This window comes from Labeo rohita, chromosome 2 (assembly GCF_022985175.1).
Source record: "Labeo rohita strain BAU-BD-2019 chromosome 2, IGBB_LRoh.1.0, whole genome shotgun sequence".
NCBI classification, from domain to species: Eukaryota; Metazoa; Chordata; class Actinopteri; order Cypriniformes; family Cyprinidae; genus Labeo; species Labeo rohita.
Window position 1 is genome coordinate 28,123,898 of NC_066870.1, and position 21,478 is coordinate 28,145,375.

At 35.4% G+C, this 21,478-nt stretch overlaps 1 protein-coding gene across 1 annotated transcript in view; it reads left to right on the forward strand.

Annotated features, from left to right (window-relative positions):
• clstn2a (calsyntenin 2a) overlaps positions 1-21,478 on the forward strand; it is a 254,565-nt gene that overhangs the window by 132,815 nt on the left and 100,272 nt on the right. The gene's annotated exons all lie outside the window — the stretch shown is intronic.

Here is a 21,478-nt window from a genome sequence, read left to right on the forward strand (position 1 = left end):
TTATCATTCTTTCTGTCTTTTTTCTCTTTACCTTGCTAAATCATCACCATCGATTTTCCTCCCTTCCATTGTTGCACGGCCCCTTTGTGCAGGGAGTGATAGTCCACTAATGAAGGTGTGTTTTTTTTTTTTTTTTTTTTCTAGATGCATCATTAAGTCTTATGAAATCTATGTCCAGTGCCGCCCGCTCATTTCTAGCACATTAACCAAACCCCACGTTACAGATTCTCGTTTAAAGACAATGTTCTGTCACCATCTCTCTGGAGCGTCATACAGCTAAATACAGAAAATTCTCCCTCGAGTCTGCAAATTGATGATGATTTGTGCTGTCGCTATGATAAAGCGGTACACTGACATCATCATAAGCACATCCGGCCTATTTGTTGTTCAAAAGTGCCATTGATCACAATTAACGGGCTCCGTGCCCAGTCGCAACGGAAGCTCTTTGGAGGATCTGGATTTGTGCATCTGTCCCAAAGAGATATAGAAACATAAAAAATGGAGCATGTGGTGCTTTAAAAGTGACAGGGAGAAACTCTGCAGTAGTGAATGCTGAAAGACCTGTTCAAGGATAGTGCATTGACCCCAGGCATAATGCATGCAGAATGACTTAATGAAATGTGTAAGGGTGGCAGCTGAATCCAATCTGCTTTTGCTCTCCCCTTCACTGTCACCCGTTTGACTGGGGGACCGTGGTCCTGACAGGCCAATTAGATTCATATTTGCATATCTCTTTCGCTCCGTTTGCCTTGTTCGCAGGAGTGTAAAATAGGCTAATAAGGCGGTAGAACCTGTGTTCAGCAAGATTCATTCAGAATGCTTTTAAAGTGTGACATTCATGTGCTTCCTCTCCACCTCTGACTGGGCCCGGCACGGGTGGATTGCTGATGGAATCTGAATCCCACCAAAATAAATGAAAACACATCCTTTGTTTCTTCCTTGGTTTCTTTGCTTTGTGTGTGAGTGTTTGGTAATTTGTTTGAAATGCTTTGCATTTCAAGGTCTGGGTGACAATTTGTCCCAGACAGTTTTTCTCAAAGGCAAGTGTGTCACATTAATAATTGTGTATGAGTTGTGTACTTTTTTTTTATCAATAATAATTACACTGTAAGAAGGATTTTTCAAAGTTATTATTAAAACAAAGCTTATTGGAGAACATTTTACAAAAAAATCCATCTAAAAATTTCATGTTTAATTCAACGAGTTACTTGTCATTTCTTTGTTATTAATTGTGAAATTGACTAGAGTTACTTTTTAAATTAGTTTTTTTTACATTACATTTACTTTTAGACAAATCAATTAACCACGTTTTAATTTCAGTTTCAAATCAGTGTATTAAATGAATTCATTTTTAGTTTGCATGCTGTCCAGGACTGTTTGTGTTCACTTTAAGAAAGGAAAAACTTGGATGCATCAGGAAACGAATTTGATAAATTCGTTCCACATGTATTTATGCAATACAAATTACAGATACACTCTGTATGAATAGCTTGTCGTATCATTGTTTACTGTTGATTACAATAATTGGGAGTGGAACAGAGTTATTTTGGAGAATATTCATTTTGAAGAATGCTAAAGTATTGGAAAATGCTGAACTAATTAGTATTTGGGAATGTAAAGCTATAATAAGTGCCATTGATCACAATTAACATGCACCGTGCCCAGTCACAAAGGGTCTGTGAAAATCTAGATATGTGGACCTGTCTCAAAGAGATATAGAAACACAAAAAATGTAGCAGATTGTGCTTTAAATGTCACAGTGAAACTCAGCAGTTGTGCACAGTATTGCTTGACTTTTAAAGCCATACGGTAGATTTGTGTGAGGAGCTGATAATATATTTTTGAGTGAAAGGTTATACGCTGGTTTGGTGAGGGGAAAGGGTGCTAAATTCAGGGTGGCCTCCTGGATTGCTTTCTCTAGAGCAGGAACCTCGTTTTTCCTCACCTCTGATGGCACTCAGGACAAATAATAATGGTAAATTGTCAAGGACTAGGTCAGAGAAACACTCTTCGCGACTGTGCCGTATGAGTTGTATGAGGGGGAGATACCAGTATGTTCTTCCATTCCCCAGGCTTTTCAAATATTCATGACCTTCTTGTAGCACTACAGAGGGCGCGAAAGCAGTTCGTGGCCTCATACATAATGAAAGGGTAATGGACATTCATCATACCTTTTTTGAGACATAGTACTTTAACAGCTTTAAGTGAAATCGAAAAGCCTTGGGCATCGCGCACTTTGATTTCTTTCTTTTTTTCACGCTTTTTTCTCCCCGTGATTTGAGCAACATGACTTACTGATGAGCACTCAGGCCTGACACTTCTCAATAGCCGAGCTTAAAGAGTCACACGATGGCTTTTCAAACACTAGCAGCATGCTAAAGAGATTGGTGGTGGATGACACATTGGCGAAGCATCTCATTCAGTATCATGTTTGAGATGCAGTGAGTTTTCTGGTGATTAACACTGAAAAAATATCAAAGGTGTCTGTTTACATACACAGCAAGCTAAATTTGACCAACAACCAATGCATTTCTCACTCGCATCAATGGTTCCTATTGTTTATTGGTGCAACCTTTACTAGGATGTCCAATTTGTATGCAATTAAAACTAAATACTTAGTAGTAGTAGTACATTATTTAGTTGTACACTGAGTTAAAATGAAAATTGTATTTAATATTAATGTTAAAGTTCTGTCATGAAAATTCTAGATGGCGCAAACTTGTGATTCACAACGTTAAACTATGGCACAAGCTGATTGGTTCCTGCCGCATATGTAGCCAATAATCTTGCTGCTTCACAGTTTATATCAAATGGCTGGTTAGCATTCACTAGAACATTTCGTAGCATGCTTTCGGGGTTCCTCTGAAACCCTCCACCTCCCCAGCTCCACCTGTATAGATCTGCTATGAGTTATTATATATGCTTCCGAGAGTTGTTATGACAGAAGTATATTCAAATAAATATATATTTTCATTTTCAGTGCATCAGTAATAATTAAATAGACAATTGATGTGCTTTTATGTGTATATGTCTATATAAGCGTATATATTTTAAATAGTATCGTTAAAAAATGTGATTTGAATGTTTATTTCAACATTACTACAATAATAGCTATGCTTGAACAACTTAGAATATTGGAAAAATGTGACTGTATGCGAGACAAGCTCTAGTGGTCCTAATTCATTTGTTTTTCCTTCCCTGACAATTAGAAAGGCCAATAAGTGTCCATTTAGCCAGGAGCATTTAGACGAGGACGGGGAAGAAGTCTTGAAATAAGATTCGTCTAGCTGGTTTAATCCAGAGGGCTAATTAATGCCTCTGTATCTTCTTCCTCTACCTATTTAACGTTTGCACATGTGGACAGACAAGGTTTGGGGTCAATTACAGTGGTGTAATTACTGTAATTGGCTCATTTCCGGCCCATTACCCTTCTTTATGTCGCCCTTAACATTTTGTAATTTGATGTGCAAATGATCATGGGATCAAATTGATGAATGATGCAGCAAGTCTGAGAGAGTGCATGGCCATTAATACTGCAGGAAGACATACTGTCTCAAGCCAGGTAAGAGAAAAACCGACCTGCTGCAAATAGTGCAAGACTTCAGGGGACTTGATAGCATGTCAAGGTGCAAATTAAATGCATTTATAGTTCGTCCCAAAAGGAGGATTCTGTAATCATTTATTCACTGCCGCGTCGTCCCAAGCTGGTATGGTTTTCTTTTTTTATCTGCAGAACACAAAATATTACGGATGTAACGATATCATCTATATTGTGGCATCGCGATAGCAAAACCATCTCAATATTATTTTGGACACATGACATGAAATGATATGTCTTCCAGGCAAAAAAGGGTAGATTTTTTTTTTTTTTTTTTTTTTTTTTTTTTGATTTTCCAACATAAAAGGTCATAAAGTTGTGTTTTGGGCTATTATGCTTTGGAACAGTATCTATCAAACTGACTAAACCCAAAGCACAATATCCCAGATAGCACAAGTATGTCTGCAAGATGTCTGTTAAAGATCACTTGATATGGAAAGCATCTGCTGTGTTCAAACATCTGTGAGATGGCTGTAAAATGTCAGTTTACATTCTAAATCATAAACATCTTAAAGACATCTAATAGACGTCTATTTGACATCTAATAGGAAACGTCCTATAGACGTATTGCAGATGAGCAAACAGTCTAAAAAGATGTCTTCCAGATGTAAATGCAGATGTCAAATAGATGTCTCCATGATGTATGCATGTGTGCTATCAGGTATGGCTTAACCCCTTCATCAAGTCTGTTTTCCCTTTGCATTTCAAAGCGAAGCATGCACTTCGTTCAGGCGATCAGCTCGTGATCACAGTAGGTCCGTTCACAGTAAATGCAGTGAACTCGTTTATTGCATGTGCTGTGAGTTTAGCGTGCATTTGGGAATGCAATGGCCACCAGTTAGCCTTTATTTTTTCAGCAAATGTTCACTGAAGCTATATTCTTTCAAAACAAAAGCTCTACTGCCATTTCCATCAAAATAAAAGCTTAAAAGTGCAGTATGGATAGCTGATAGCTAGTGGTTTAAATGGCTACTGCAGTCCAAATTCAAAATATCTCTTTCAAGTGTAGAAGTTAATTTCCCTACTGTAGTGTAAAGCAAAAATAATATACTTATGAAATATTCATTTTCATTTATTTTGCAGTATAGTTGTTTTACAATATATGGCTATTACTGTCATTGTTGTTGTTGTTGTTGTTATTATTATTATTATTATATTCTAGTTTGTTGGCTTCCTAAAACACCAGTGTGAATGTAATTTAGACTGAGACAGTATATTACAAGTAAAAAGAGGGTTGAATCCCCTTTTAAGTTCAGGTACAAGTTTTAGGAAAATGTGTTGGCTCCTAAGGAGCTCCCATTAACTCCTAATTTTGAATTCTCAAAGTGCATTAGATAGAATGCTTAAACTTTAAAATGTACAACATTTTTTCCTCAATTTTTTTTAAATACTGCAACAAATATCATATTGTGGACTTAATATTGTGATATTACTGCATTGTGAGATTTTGATATTGTTACTTCCCTACAAAATATATTTTGAAAAATGTCTTTTTTTATCACTATACAGTGAAAGTCACTGGAGTCCAATGTTGTTTACTTTAAAACATCATCATAGATTCTATCATTAAGAAAGGCATAATTGGTTTTAAGTCCTGTATAATTTAATCTGGTTTCAAGTTCAGCAGTGTTATAGTGAAAATAGATGGTCTAGTCAGTACTTGGATGTTGTAATTTTATTAAAATTGATACTTGGCCTCAGACTTTTTGAGAAAGTTCAGCACAGACAAAGAGTTCTCTTATGAAGTGTCTAATGGAAGAATTCCAGATTAGATTAACCACAGGTTCATGTGCAAGACTATGCAGAATATGAACTTTTTTTGATACTGTTGATATATCTATTCTTCAGGGCACTGTAGTTTAGTGACAGATCTAGTACTGCAAGATAAGAGTTTATTGGTAAATGTTCCTCCTGCCCTCGAGTACAGCGTGATTTATGAGAAAAGTTTGACCAGACTATGATCTTCTAGATGACTGTTCTAGAGGATCTGCCTATATAGAGTCATGTGGTTATTAGCTTTGATTGAAATGATTTACTCGAGGGATATTTCAACTGTTTCCAAAACATGTCCGTCAGCAAACTCGACTGTCAAAGCGGTCATCTCAGAAAAGTCTTGTTTTTCCGTCACATGTCCTTGACTACTCCTCAGCGGTCCTCTTGTTTTTTTAGAAGGAAGTGAAAAGGCGAGGAGAGTGGATTTGGCAAAGTGGTGCGTTTGAAAGGCATTGTTAACGACTGACGGAGCAATGGATGAGGGTGTGGGGAGCCATCAATCAGAGCTCCAGAAAATGAAGTTAGAATCAAAGCAAACGTATACTTACGGGCACTTTTTGCTTTTGAAACTCTCAATGGGTTGATTCCCTCTCAACAATACATTGTGACAAGAAAAGGCTCTTTTTTTTCCTCCCGCCGGGGCAAACAACTTGTCGGGGAAAGACATTTGGTCTTTCTTCTGTGATGACGTTGACATTTTGGAAAGTGCTTTTGTCAACGGTGGTCCTTTGATGACTCTTATTGTTCCTCTCCCCCAGACGCTGGTAAAATGCAGAGCACCTTCCTTATGTCGCTCTGCGGGGTTGTGCAAGGTTTTTTTTGGCCCCGTTGTAGCACCTCACCCCCTGCACTGAGTGTTATGAGTCACATGACCTTTCACTGCCATCTTAGTAACAAGCTTCATGATTAAGAAAGGTCAAGCCATGCAGGGATCAGACACTGTGCATCTCAGCTTTACTCAGTCCCAGTAATTTCATCACCTGCGGCTTTTGGACCGGCTGTGACGGCGCTGAAACGTCTTTATCGCGGAGACCTTTGTAGAGTGCAGTACGTCTCGCTTGTACCTCTGATATCCTTCAGAACAGCAAATTGCTCTCCAAAATTTAAAAGGGCAAATGAAAGTAAAGTACCAGCAAACTACTATTACTTTACCATGCTTGAACCTTTATTAGGGCAAAAGACATTTCAGAGAACGTTTAAGATTCCATCATTTGAACGCACTGAATGTGTCTGTCATAAAAGTAGAAGGACGATTCAAAAGGCCTCCCAGCCTCATTTAAAATACTTTAAAACTTTTTTCCAAGGTTTGAAATGTCCTGGAACAGTCAGCTTGCTGAGAGGCACCATCCATTTATCTTACCGGGCTGTTAAGTGTCCAGGAAAGTAGACTTTGGCTGTGAGGAGGCTTGCAGAATTACTCTCCGGCCCCTCATCGCTATGCAGAGAAATGAGGCAAAGCAAAGAGCGACAGAGTCATAACTCAGAACACTAGGTGTGATTATTTTCTTTGAGAATCGTAATTCAAACTAATTCTGCTGTTTCGCCCAACATACCCTTGCATTGAAACAATCGTTGCCCCTGGAGAGAAAACAGTTGCCGTCAAGCCTCCAGACGTCCAAACTATACCTTTCAGACTCTTTCTCCCTCCTTCTTTTATCTTGTCTTGGAGCCAGTTCTTTCACATTACAGCTGGCACATTCTTGGCTTTAGCAATTCATGGGCTAAGCACAGAGGTTTTTATTGGTAATCAAGACAGACAGTTGCTCATTAGTAGTCGTCTCACCCAAGGCAAGTGTGGGATTCATGCCTTTAGTCTTAAACATCGCTGTGCACCACAGTAAAGAAAACCAACCTTCTAGCTGTGTGCAGTAGCAGCCAAGGCCTTAAACATTGCTGCTGTGAAAGTCTTCTGATACTTGTTATTGGTGTACATTTAAAAGGTCCATTGTGGCACTTCTCACTGAATTCTCTAGTTTCTAGTACAAATATTAAAGGGGTCATGAACTGCCTTTTTTTATGTTGTACTGTTCTCTGAGGTCCACTTATAATGTTAACAAGATTTTAACATTGGGAAACATCATACCTTAGAAATAATAGGCTATTTTCTGTCCTGTTTTTAACCCCGCTCTTTAGAACGCTCTGTTTGAATAGGCGTGGCGGTAGAGTAAAAGTGCACTGCTATGATTGGCTAACAGTTGTGTATGTTGACAGCCTACATCCTTCATAAATGGATGCTGCTGTGATTCAAGTTAAAAATGCAGAAATACTCAGATCATATCAAATGATCTGTAATAACAGACAAAGCAATAGTGACATTGCTGTCGGATCCAATATAGTCGACACTCCGTTTTATAGTTTCAATCTTTCGGAAAATTCTGAGTCGAATTGTGCCTTGATTGTAACCAAATGAACAAAGAACCAAGTTCTTACTGATGTGGTCTGAAACATTGTTAAAAATATAGTTAATCCATTCTTTTCTAATGTTGGGATCAGAAGGAAGGCAATGCAAAGGATGTTTTACAACAACTTGGCACTGCATAACGCCTTGTTGTATTCAGAGTCAACTATATCATTTGCTTTCTGCATAACCCTACGTTTGCCTTTCAGGGTATTTACACTACATGCACAACTCGGTGGGTGGCGCTAAACAGGCAGTGATGTAGAAGCAGGCGTTGATCTTCTTCTGTGGAGGCGGTGCTTAGCCATTATTACATCATAGAGTGGCACATTCCACAACCTGGTGTTTTTGGCAGATTGCATTCAATATAAACAGTTTTTAGACTAATGAGAAAGTTTTGAGGACTTACATAAAATATGTACCTCTGTATACAGTTCTGCAACACCATAATTACGTACCTTACTGGGCGCTTCGTGGCAGTTTCAAAGTGAAATGTCCAGAGAGTGGCGTTAAAACACACGTTAAATACGTGACCGTGGCACATTTTCATTACGTTGGTACAGGCACATATTACTGCGTTTTTATTGCGCTGCTTGAGGTATGTATTGCAGCTGTTCAGAATTCAAATATCCAGGTAGATTCGCTAAAGGTTAATGCTCTGTTTTGGAAACATTCCCTACACCAAACTCAACCCTAAACTTTACCCGATAGTGTTAACCAATGCAAAAGTGACATAAAAATGCATTTGTTGATGCAGCTGTGCTAGTTTAACTTCCTTTTCTGGATTTGAGCTGTTTTGTTGAACTGTAGTTTCACAGGGTTCGTACCGGAGATTTTCTTCACTCAAGTGCAACGCCGTATAGCGTGAGCTACCGAGCAAACTTACTGAATTAGAAAACTCATGCATATGAAGCTGTATGTGTGACGACAACATTCAAAAGTATCAGTTTTCAAATCACGCAGGATGTTAAAATTGTTTTGAAGTAATGACATAATATTCTGCAAGTAATTGTATGAAATTTAGGCTTTTTAAATCAAAACTCTGTACCTGTAAATCATACTTTGTGTGAAAAGAAGTACATTGTCAGTTTTACTGCCTCTAGTGTTCATTTTAACTGGAAACTGCAGTGATTTGTACATATAGGTGGGCCTACGTTTTTTAGTTTTGCAGAAATGTATATAAAGGCACGTATTACCAGCCTATGTTGGTTTTTATAGTACAATGAGCTCTTGTATGTCAAAAGATCAAGGGAATTTTGCTTTTTTAGTACTTGACAACTTTAAAATCTAATGTAGAACATTGTTTGTTTTATGCTGTTTTACAAAAGAATTTAAAAGCTGCATGCAATGCAAAATCCAAGGATTTTAAAAAATGCATTCCTTGCATGCCGTGGTTAGTATAGATGTGCTTTGTGTAAAAATATGATTTGATTAATCTGTCAGACCATCCAAGAAGACAGCACAATGTTGTCCTTGAGATTTGTTACTCAGAAAATACAATGTTTATACAGTATGCAATATAGTAATAAAAATATTTATAATCGTATACATTTATTAACTATATAATTAATTGTACAAGTCTTTACCCATGTGTATATAACATTACATTTGCATTCTGTTTGCCTGTTTTTGAAGTTTATCAGTGGAATTTCAGGCAGCATGTAAAGACGATAACGCTTGTGTAAAGAATCTCAACGCTGGATTTGCCACAGCAACACAAACAGAAGTGCATTTCTCGGACTTAATCCAAGAATACATCAACACTCTCACAGAAGCAGAGAAAATTGCTACCAGGGTAAAGTTTTCATGCTCACTGGCTGTGATATTGTCATGCTTTCATGTTCTGCACATTCTCATTAGTCGTGTCGTTTCGGTGTGCGCTAGTCTATATTTTTCAAATAAATGCATATGTTTGCTGATAAACAGGTGTGTCTTTCATATAAAAAAATATACATTATTTTTTAGATGCGTATTTCTGCTATGGACACCACATTCAAATACAAGGAATCTGAAATACCTGGAATTGTTTGCCTAGTGTGATTATTAATTTACATTTGGTATTTTCCTCACTCATGCACTTGTGGTAATTCAAGTTGTCTTCCGATAATCAGCTTGAACATCCGTTTTTTACTGTTACTGTTTTTTCCCTTTGTTCTTTTAAGCTAATGATCAGATTTCTCTTTTCGAACATTAGCAGCTAACAAGCAGGAGAACAATCATGCTTTCAGCATAACAATTTGGATGATAAATTAACATAAATAACATGTTTTTTTGAGTTGCAATAACTCTACAAGTGTGTGTAAAACCTGATGATCATGTTAAAATATTTGTCTTGTTTTCAATGACAAATGTTTTCTGAGAAATGTATGTTTTTGAGTTTATGCTTAAATCAGAAAAAAAAACCTTATATGCCAGTGGGTTAAGGAAAAAAAAATAAAGGAAAAACAAGGTTATCCCTGGTGAAAAAAGCAGCATATGCTGGTAGGTATGTTTTGATGCTGGGATGCTGGTTAGGTATGTTTTGGTGCTGGTTTAAGCTGGTCCTTTGCTGGTTTATGCTGGTTCTTAGCTGGTTTATGCTGGTCCTTTGCTGGTTAATGCTGGTCCTTGACCAGCAACATGACTAGCATAAACCAGCAAAGGACCAGCTTAAACTGGACTTAGAGTAAATGTATGTTGATTAGGGCTGTCAATAATGATTATTTTGGTAATTGAGTAATCTGTTGATTTTTCTGACAATTAATCGAGTAATCGGATAATTACAATAATTTTTTTGTAGTAGTAAGAATAGACATAAGTGAACAATAGCCTTTAAAATGACTTAAAATACATATATAATTGCAATGAGGCAGTAATAAGTCAAAAGCAAGTAATCATATGGTTTTATTGAACAAAACTGTTAAAATACATAATGCATTATAAACAATAGAACTAATGTACATTACGCTTTATATCAAATGACTGCAGTGGGCGCCAACAGCCTGACGATTGTTTTTACACTTCAATGCGCAATCTAATCTGTTTAATATTGACTCAACAACATCTTCAGCAGCACCATTAAAATGTCCGTTTAATTATTTGCCCATTTCTTTATGATGGAAAAGCTACAGCCACTGTAATTTCTTGAATATGTGGACATCAAAACATGTAACTTGAGTGAGGGTTTAAACTTTTATTTTGAAATCACGATGAACACTTAGCATATTGGTAAAGACAATGATGTATTCTCCTGTGTTTGTGTAGGTTTATAAATGATTGACCTTACAAATCTGATAAAATAGCACATGTAGCATTCCCAGATGAACGTTATAATAAATCCAAACTCACAACAACATGCAGAGATACAGTTTGATATGCTCCACACATGTAAATGATAACAGTTTGTGTAGTAGCATATACTTAAATGGAAGCTGCTCTGAGACACATGTACATAATTTACAAGCATGTAAATAATGAAAGCGTATATTAATCCTACATTGCATATATATTTATGTAATTGAATCGTACCGTTTGTGAATTCTGATTAGCATTATGCTTTATTGTGATGTTTAAATGGGTTTACTTTAAAATGTAATTTGTTTACTATAGAACATACAGAACATGAAATATTTCTTGTTCATTTTTTCCCCCCAAAAGTGTAGTACAACCTTATTTCCAGGTTTAAATTGCATTTTGAATCCCACATTTTCAGTGTGCTCTTGGATTCATGTTAGTGTGACAGGGGATGCAAAACAAGCTGCCAAGGTACTAGCATCAGGCTGTAAAAGTAAACAGCATTGGCTTGGAAATGCAGTTATGTACAGAACACTTTTCAAAACTAGACAGGGATGCCTCCCCAGCCCTCTTTCTTCCTGACCCCTCCTACTTCTTCCCTTGTGCTTCACTCAGCGCCGCATCCTCCTCAGGGGAGACAGGGAGTTCTATTTTTGGCCTTGATGTTTTGCTCTCTCACGTCCCCCCATGGCTCAATTTCCTTACTCTCGGCATTTTGAAAAGCACTAGTGCTCTATGAGTCCTTCTTTATTATTGATACGCAAGCAGAGGTTTGCTGTAAAAAGCCATCTTCACCAGCCCTGATGTAGGGAGTGTGTGTGTGTGAGAGTGTGTGAGAAACTATTTTCCAACTGACAAAATGTACTATTGGCATCTTACAGCTTCAGCCTGCAGTATGTTGAATCTAAACCCAAACACACAGAACATTATAGCTATTCTGATTCTTTCATCAACTCTTTGTGCTGCGTAGAGAGCAGGAAATGAGACAGTGTTCTTTTTTTATAACAGTATCATGTATAATCCCACGCTTAATTAAAAAGTCTAACTGAAGACCACATTGATGTGTGGGAAACGTATGATGGTCTGCCATATAATGGCTTTTTTCTCATTTGATTTTATGGACAGTGCAACTAGCTAAAGGTCCAGATTTTTTTTTCAGGAGTTCAGCGAAGCTGATGGAATGAGAAGCAAAAAGTGGGGCACTGAAAAAAAAAAAAATAAATAAAAAATACAGGCTTCCAAACTTGTTGTTCAGAAAGAGCCAGAGGGGCTGAGAGACACTGCCTGGCTCCGTGTTCGGTCAGGTTTAGACTTTTAATCTTATCGTTGTAGGAAATCCTGAGATTGAGTGTGAGAGTGGGTTTGTGTTGTTGTGCATGTGTGAAAAACATGTTATATATCACCCCAAAATCATTATACAATTTTAAAAAAAGTGTTTGTGAAAGAATTATTATTATGGTCACCAAAGATGCATTTATTTGATCAAAATACAGTATGAGTGTGAAATATTGTCACTATTTAAACTTACTTTTTTCTAGATTAATATATTTTAAAACATAATTTATTCCTGTAATCAAAGCTGAATTTTCAGCAGTCATTACTTCAGTCTTCAGTGTCACATGATCCTTCAGTAAACCTTCTAATATGCTTATTTGGTGTTCAAGAAACATTTCTTATCAATGTTGAAAACATTCATTATTTGCATCATGGTTTGCACAAAAAATATTAGGCAGCACAATATCACTGTAATATTATTAAAACTGTTGTACATTCAATGTTTATTTATTTACTAGTATTAATGATACTAATAAGTGGATAGATAGATAGATTACATTTATATATTCAGACTTCTATATATTTAGATTTACTTATATATTCTGATTAACATTTATATATTCTGATTTATAAATAAATATTCTAATTTACTTCTATACATATAATTCATGATTTACATTTTTATATTCAGTTTTGTATCTATGTATTCAGATTTATATCTATATATTGCAATTTATATTTCGATATTCAGACTTGCATCTACATATTGAAATTTATATTTATATATTCAGAATTAGAAAGTATTTACAATTTACATTTATATATTCAAACATATAAATATATATTCAAATTTACTTCTATATATTCATTTACCTTTATATATTAAGATTTTTCTTTAAATTCTGATTTATAAATAAGTAATTTTCTGATTTACTTCCATATATTCACATTTTACATTTATATATTCAGATTAATACAATTTTACTCTGATTTACATTTATATATCCAGACTTATATCTACATATTGCAATTTGCATTTATACTTTCAGAATTAGAACATATTCACAATTTATACTTCTATGATTTACGTTTGTATATTTAGATATTTGTCTTCATATTCTGATTTACATTTATATATTCTGTTTTTATAAATAAATATTCTGATTTACTTTTATATATTCAGACAACTATATATTTAGATTTTTTTACTGTAATACAAATGATATTCGTATTAAAACCAACAGAAATAAACGCCAGTCCAATAATCTATAATAACTTTACAAATTTAATTATATATTATGTTTTTTTTTTTTTTTACTATTACATTAATGAAAATAATGCAAGTACATTTTAATGGCCTTAAATAGGCTTTTGTGGTACCATCCTGTTTTGACAGGTTACTTGAGATGCATGCTGAAAGTAAACTATACAGTAGGTCTCACCCTGCTCTCTCACAGGGAGTGTTGATACTGACCATTCAGTGTCTTCCTCCCTCTGAAGAGCAGAGAGTAGAAGGTAGAGGAAAAAGCCAATATTCCTACGCAGCTCCCTCAGGACTTGACATTAAAAAGTATTTGCTGGGGAAAACTAGATAAGAGAGACAAAAGAAAATCACAGCACCAACGCCAAGGTAGAGAAAGAACACAGACCTGCCTTCGTCTCTCCATTTATCGGCGTCATTAATATGCTGCCATTTTGACGTGTCCTGATAATTCCCCCATGGTTCCTTGCTCAACACTGCGTGGGAAGGATGCCGTTGTTCACAAGAGTCACCGGCCCAGGTGACCTTTAGGTGCCCTTTACCAGCCCCATGTGTGCAATGATGAGAGGGCCGCACAATGAAACCGTTATCCTGTAGTCAAACAGGAAGCGGGCAGTCGACATGGTGATACACTTTTCTAACTTGTACCACCTGCCAGATTACACCAGAGGGATGGTAGGGACTTACAATCTCAATTTAATACACATCGAGAACTTGTGTAACATTTTGCAGCGTGTTTAAATCAGGAACAAAAGCAGTGATTAATATGCACAGCAACATAATTATTCTCCTTTTGTTTTGCAATAAACACGAAGTCCTCTTAACATAACAAATTAACTGTGCAATTAAAATAGCTGCAGATAAGGCCTTGACATTCTGGATTGAATAGCACTGACGTGCACGTTACTAGTGGAGTGTTATTGTTATTGTTTTTGGTCATTTAATTATTATGCTCTCCATTAGTAGAGCTTGGATCAAAACTATTGTAATACATGGCAGAAGTGTTCACAAATTCTGTAATTAATCATCTGTTTATTTGGATGGACTGTAATTGTGGACCATCGCACTGAAAAAGCAAATGTTATCCCATCACCAGGACATCTGGATATTTAATGAATGTAACTTCCTCTTTATTGTCTGTAATTGTGTCAAAATTCTACCCGGTGGTGGTGACTTGTTTCTCACGGGTTGTGTATCAACCCAACTGGGACTGGAAGAGAAATTATGCTGGTAATGATTTTGTAACTGTCGAGTTGTTGTGGTGGGCAGACTTGCTAAGTGGAAAGGGAAACGGTGGTCACGCTGTTGCCAGTGTGTCTCTTAGGTGAGGCTCTTCTCTTCCTGTGGGACACTGGGCTGCCATCTGCTTCCAGCTTGGAACTTCATTCTCTATTAAATTCTTAATAACAAGCCAATTTAAAATATGCAGCCATTTCGCACTGGGTGTTTAAAATGTAAAATCAAATTAATCACTTTTGTAAGACCTTTAATAGAGATAAGGGTGTGCCGTAACAGTTGGAATCACAAAATAGATTTTGGTTTAAAAAAAAAAAAAAAAAAGAAAAAAAAGTTAAATACATACATATTATAGTAACTTAAATGTTTGTTTTGTAGCTGCTATGTTTTTGTAAATTATATATACTACTACATGTATTTATTGAATGTTCTTTGTTAATAATAATAATAATTGTTGTTATTGAGCTACTGTTTTATAATTTATTTATTTTACTGTTTTATAATTTATAATATACATGTTTATAATATATATGTTTATATATATATATACATATATATATATAAACATATATATTATATATGTTTATATAAACCATTAGGCCATGACTGCCCCTAAACTGGGCATTCATAAGTTTATAAAAACTTATGTTTTTATAAACTATTTATATGTAGTACTACATGTAGTCTATTAACTTAAATGTTTATTATTATTATTATTATTATTATTATTTGTTTTGGAGCTGCTATGTTTTTATAAATTTATGTTTTTAATTATTTATAGTACTACATGTACTTTATTAAACTAAATGTTGATTGTTATTATTATTATTATTATTATTATTATTATTTTCATTTAAATTTTATTTTCATTTAAATTTTATAAATTATTTAAACTACTGTGTATTAACTAAAATGTTTATTTTATTATTATTATTATTATTATTATTATTATTATTATTATTATTAATAAAAATATCTATAGATTATATATTTTGGTAAATAGGTCATTTTTGTGTAGGTCACATTAAACTGTAAGCATATAAAAATGATTTTGTACCTCATTACATATATATGCGCAAAAATATGTAACATCACACTTTGTAGTCTTTGTTTGTTTTCAAAATCTGTGTTTATGTAAAAAATATTTTTTACAGAGATTTACAGTAGCAGTGATGTTTGATTCCTGTTTTGGAATTTTAATTTTAATCATGTTGTTATACAAATTTACAGGTCAGAATTCACCAAATGTGATGTTTTGTAAGTCTCGAAAAACAAAATCTAATCTGACCACCACTTTAGAAATCATAATTTTGTAATTAACTCCAGCCTGTTCATAAACAGTGATTTGTGTTTGTTTTAATATTCATAACACAATCCAGTTCATTAAGGGACTCAGAGCTTTGTATCAGTTGACATTGCATTTATGACCTCTGATGGGTGAAACAATGGTACTCTACAAGACGCTGTAACATGGAAATAATGATGTGTGTGTGTTGTGTGTTGTAGCAAACCAACATCCGTAGGCCATAATTACACAGCAAAATCCATCATGAAAAATGGCTCCACGGCTATTGTTTCATTTTAATTGCTACAGTGCTTTGAATTGTTCTATTAAGTGCGGACCCTGGCACGATGGAAATAACGGTTTAATCAGGGGCCATTTCCACCTCATCAAGAGAAATAAACCGTTGGCGGCGGTCCAGCGATGTAGTCCCAGACTTTCATTGCTCAAGGCTTTTCTGAATGTGTGTACAAGCGAAAATTGAAGAGAGAGAGATAAAGAGAGGGAAGAGTAGCTGATCTCTGAGGTGGTATCTGTTGTCTGACTTGTGTGTCCTCTCTATGTGAAAGTATTTGCCAGCAAAACATTCAGAAGTTGATCAAGTTCCTCATAGCTAGTTGTTTCGTGTCCTCCTCTCATCACTATGCTGTGGCGTCTTCTCTCACTGCTTTGACTCTGACAGAGGTCATGGACTTACCACCCGTAACATTCAGGCCTGGAGACTGTTGACATCATCCCTTATGTTCATGATACACTATGTTCCAGTATGAAAGACTCCAAAGAGGTAGGAAAGACATTTGGTAAAATATATAAAAATCTATAGCCCTATTCAGATGGTAATTGTTCTCATGTGAACGTCTGTAAAAATAAATTCACATGGCACCTTGGTGATGAAACACATGGATTCGGATGGCGAAATTTTCATGGTTGAACGAGATCTGTTTGGGAACGCTGCTCAAGTGATTGTCTGCTGTAAATAAAATGTCACATGCTTGGAATAGTACGGTACATATTTATACTTATTATTTGATTATTAAAATCTTCTGTTGAAAAATAGGAAAATAGACGTCATTAAAAATGTGGAGATTAGCAGAAATAAGTTAATGCAACCTCTTATTTTCATCAGGTAAACATAAAGCTTTGTTATATTTTATGTATATAATTATATATAATAGATATGTTAAAATTGTATTGCATACATGTTTCTGCCATAATAATGGCCCATTTCAAATGTTTACGTGCTTTTCTTTCTTCTTTTTGATCTTAACAGCTCCTGCTTGCTGTAATAGATCAGTTATGAAATATTGTTCTTGTAAATACTTTTTAGCATTTCAGTAATAAATATACATGCATATTACAGTGTAACAGTTACCTACCAACATTCTGGATTCAGACGACAATAAAATCACAGATTAACCCCTGTAAATGTTGAAAATAGCTTCTCCTCATGAGAAACGATTACTTAATGAGAGACAAATTTCTCATTAAGTCTGAATTGGGCTTGATTATTTTTGTTAACAAGTCAGCTCTTTTTTATATTCTGTTGAAGGGCTAGTTCCTTGAAAAAAGAAAACGGTCATCATATGCTTTTGTGATTCAAAGCTTGTGACTTTCTTTCTCCAGTGGAATACAAAATAAGTTATTTCAAAAATAAAAGAGGTCACACTACCAGTTTAAGGTCAGTTTTTTATTATTACTTTTTTTTTCACTTTTTTTTTTTAATGCAAGGATGCCTTAAATTGATCAAAAGTAACTAAGAAATGTTGTTATTTTGAACTTTCTATTCAAAGAATCCTGATTAAAAAGTGTATTGCGGTTTCCTAAATAAATATGTAGACTTAAGCAAGACAATCATTTTCAACATTGATAATAAGAAGAAATGTTTGAGCACAGAAATTGAATGATTTCTGAAAGATCATGTGACACTGAAGACTGGGAATCTAGCTTTATTATCATATTTAAATTGTAGTGATATTTCACAATTTTTACTGTATAATTGATCAAATAAATGCATTTTCAATTATGAATCCATTGGAACCCACGTACAACAGTTAAGCTAGAGATTATGTTTTATAAAGTTTTAAATATGGATATTTTTCTTACAAAAATGCATAATTTCACTTCCGAAGGTCTATATTAACCCCTCAGAGCCATGTGGAGTAATTTTCATGATGAATAGACACACTTTTATTGGACTTAAGAATCTCAACACCCATTCGCTGTCATTATTAAGCTTGGAATTTTTATTTTTTATAATACTCAGATTGAATTAATCTGAAAGAAGAAAGTCATATACACCTAGGATGGCTATAGGGTCCCTTTAAAAATATTTTAAAAATTGTACTAACCACACATTTTTGAAAGTAAATGTATGACAGAATTGTCATTTTTGGGTAAACGATCCTTTTAATGTGAACGGTATGAATTAGGATGATGGCTTTTATGTTTATACATTTTACTTTTTTGGTCTCTCTCTCTCCTTCTCTCTCTCACTCTCTCTGAAATGTTTGAACAGATCATAGATGTTCACTGATTCACAAATGAAAGGGCTGGGTAGTTCAGCCGGCAGCTGAGAGCGATTTATCTCAAAGACCCAACCAAATGGAAGGTCACCTTTTTGAATGGGTTAAGTGTTTGCTTTTAAAAGGTTTTCGTATGATAAGACTAATATTTATTCAATTGGTTTAAGCAGCCTTGGTCTATTGGCAAGATATTGAATTAATTTATGGTGTGTTTTAAGGGTCTTTAATCTCAAAGTCATGTTGCTGTGGTGATTGTGGCTTTGTAAGTTGTACATATAGTTGTAATGTGATTTACTGAAACATAGGCCAAAATAATTTACAACCAGAACTTTGTGCACTTGTGTGGGAGAGTGAGAGCACTTGCATGCATATGTTATTTAAACCAAGTTTTAGCAATTTGACATCACTGTGCCACACCACTGGAACCGTAAGAGAGCCAGATAATGGATAGAGGGCGCTATTCGGATATAAAACACCTAGGACAAATCACGCCAGAAAGGGTTATATTAGATTGTTGTAGTTCTGAAAGCAAGCTATGTGCAAATACAATTGTCATTCAGAGTGTGGAAGTAGAGCATTATTAATTTAGTAGCAAAGGTCAGGGATGGTGATGGTGAGTCTGAGCGCAGAAGGAGGTCAGCTTTGAAGCAGTGAATAGCAGTGAAGCAGTGACACCATTTGAATGAGGTTCAGCTGAACGGAAAATTTGAGTTTGTTCCATTGCTCACGGGAAAACATGGTTTGTGCACAGATATGGGGAAGCTATCAGAAGTTGCTAGTTTGTGGTTTGAAAATGAATTGGTGGTAGTGGGCAGTTGGAAATCATTCACTAACATATGACTAACATCTGGAGCACCGTGACCAAATCTGTGCTTCTCAACATGGACTGAACCTTTAGAAAGTCTCCCATGATGCTCACTGAGTTGGATATCATTTCCTAACATGCTAGAGCTCCAAATATGTGCTTCTTGTCAAGAAAGTAACGGGGTAGTTTTACCCCTTTACCCTCATGTCACGAACTTGACTTATGTTATGCTGTAGAACAAAAAAGTAGATGAATGAATGGATGTCTGTTGGTGAATTAGTGTCATAACTTTCACTGATCATTTTTCAAGTGTACACATATTTTAATTGGAGTGCACAATGTATTTGTTACATATCAGGTATACAGTGCCTTGCGAAAGTACTCATACCCCTTCATTTTTTTTTCGTTTTGTTGTTGCAGTCTTACGTTAAATGGCTTTAAATCACTTTTTTCCCCCCCACATCAATTTACACTCCATACACCATAATGAGAAAGCAAAAAACAGATTTGTGACAACTTTGCACATTTATTAAAAATAAAACACTGAAATAAGTATGTTGCATAAGTATTCATACCCTTAACTCAGTACTTAGTTGAAGCACCTTTACAGCCTCAAGTCCTTTTGACATGATGCAACAAGATTCACAAGACTCTCAACAAGACTCTTCACCTTTCAAGCTCTGTCAGCTTGGATGGGAGCTGGCAGACATTTTCATGTTTCTCCAGAAATATTTGATTGTGTTCAAGCCAAGGCTCTGGCTGGACCTCAGAGTTGTCTATAAGCCACTCTTGCTGTGTGCTTAGGGTCATTGTCCTGTTGGAAGGTGAACCTTCTGCCCAGTCTGAGGTTCTGAATGCTGATGAGTCCCTCAGTTCCTGCCACTGAAAAACAACCCCACAGCATGAGGCTTGCAATCAGCACATTTTACTTTTCGTGTGGTACTCTGCAGGTTATGAGCAGTGCTTGGTTTCCTTCAAATGTGATGCTTGGAATTGAGTTTCATCAGACTAGAGAATCTTGTTTCTCACAGTCTGAAGGTCATTTAGGTGCTTTTTTGCAAATTCCAAGTGTTAGGCCACACTGCCAAAAAGACCGGATTGGTGGAGTGTTGTAGTGATGTTTGTCCTTCTGTAAATTTCTTCCATCTGCATATATGATCATGGAGCTCAACTAGAGTGACCATCAGCTTCTTGGTCACCAGTATAACCAAGAGCTTTCTCCATCAATTACTTAGTTTGGCCAGGATGCCATTTCTAGGAAGAGTCCTAGTTGTTCCAAACATCTTCCTTCATGCTTCTGTGAACTTTCAATGCAGCATAATACTTTTTTTTATAAACTCTTCCCCAGATGTGTGCCTTGAAACAAGCCTGTTTCTAAGCATGCAGTTATTTCGACATCAGTGCTTTCCAGCTTTTAGAGCTAAAATCATACTTCAAATGAATTTGCCCAGTTTAACTCCACTCTAAGTGCAGTGAATCTGCAAGCTTATGCAGCTAAAATAATGTCCCAATTTCTTATGCAATTTTTTTTAAAGGTTCTTACAAACCTGTTTGGTGCTTTGTTATTATGGTGTATAGAGTGTAGATTGATGTGGGGAAAAAGTAATTTAAAGCAGTTTAACATAAGGCTGCAACATAACAAAACATGAAAAAAATGAATTTTTTCGCAATGCACTGTATGCAGATAACAGTTCTTACTTTTTATTATCCTTCTTATATTCTGTTATAATGCCGTGATACCTAATTTATTTTTATTTTATATAGTGTTTTATATTTGATGTTAGACAAAATACCATTGAATTTTTTAGGCTTATTTATTTATTTATTTTTGGATATTGGTCATAACGTAAAACTAATACTGAATTATCTGTGAAGGCCAGAATTTTAATATTACTGCATCCCTTTATTTAAGCAACTTTAACAGTATTATTGTGGCAGCCACCATGATTTTACTGTTCTAAAGTTATATTAGTTTTTCATCAAACCCACCCACATGCTCTTCTGTTTGGCTTTGATGTGTGATTTATTTGTTGAATCTCCTAGCCGTGTCGTGTC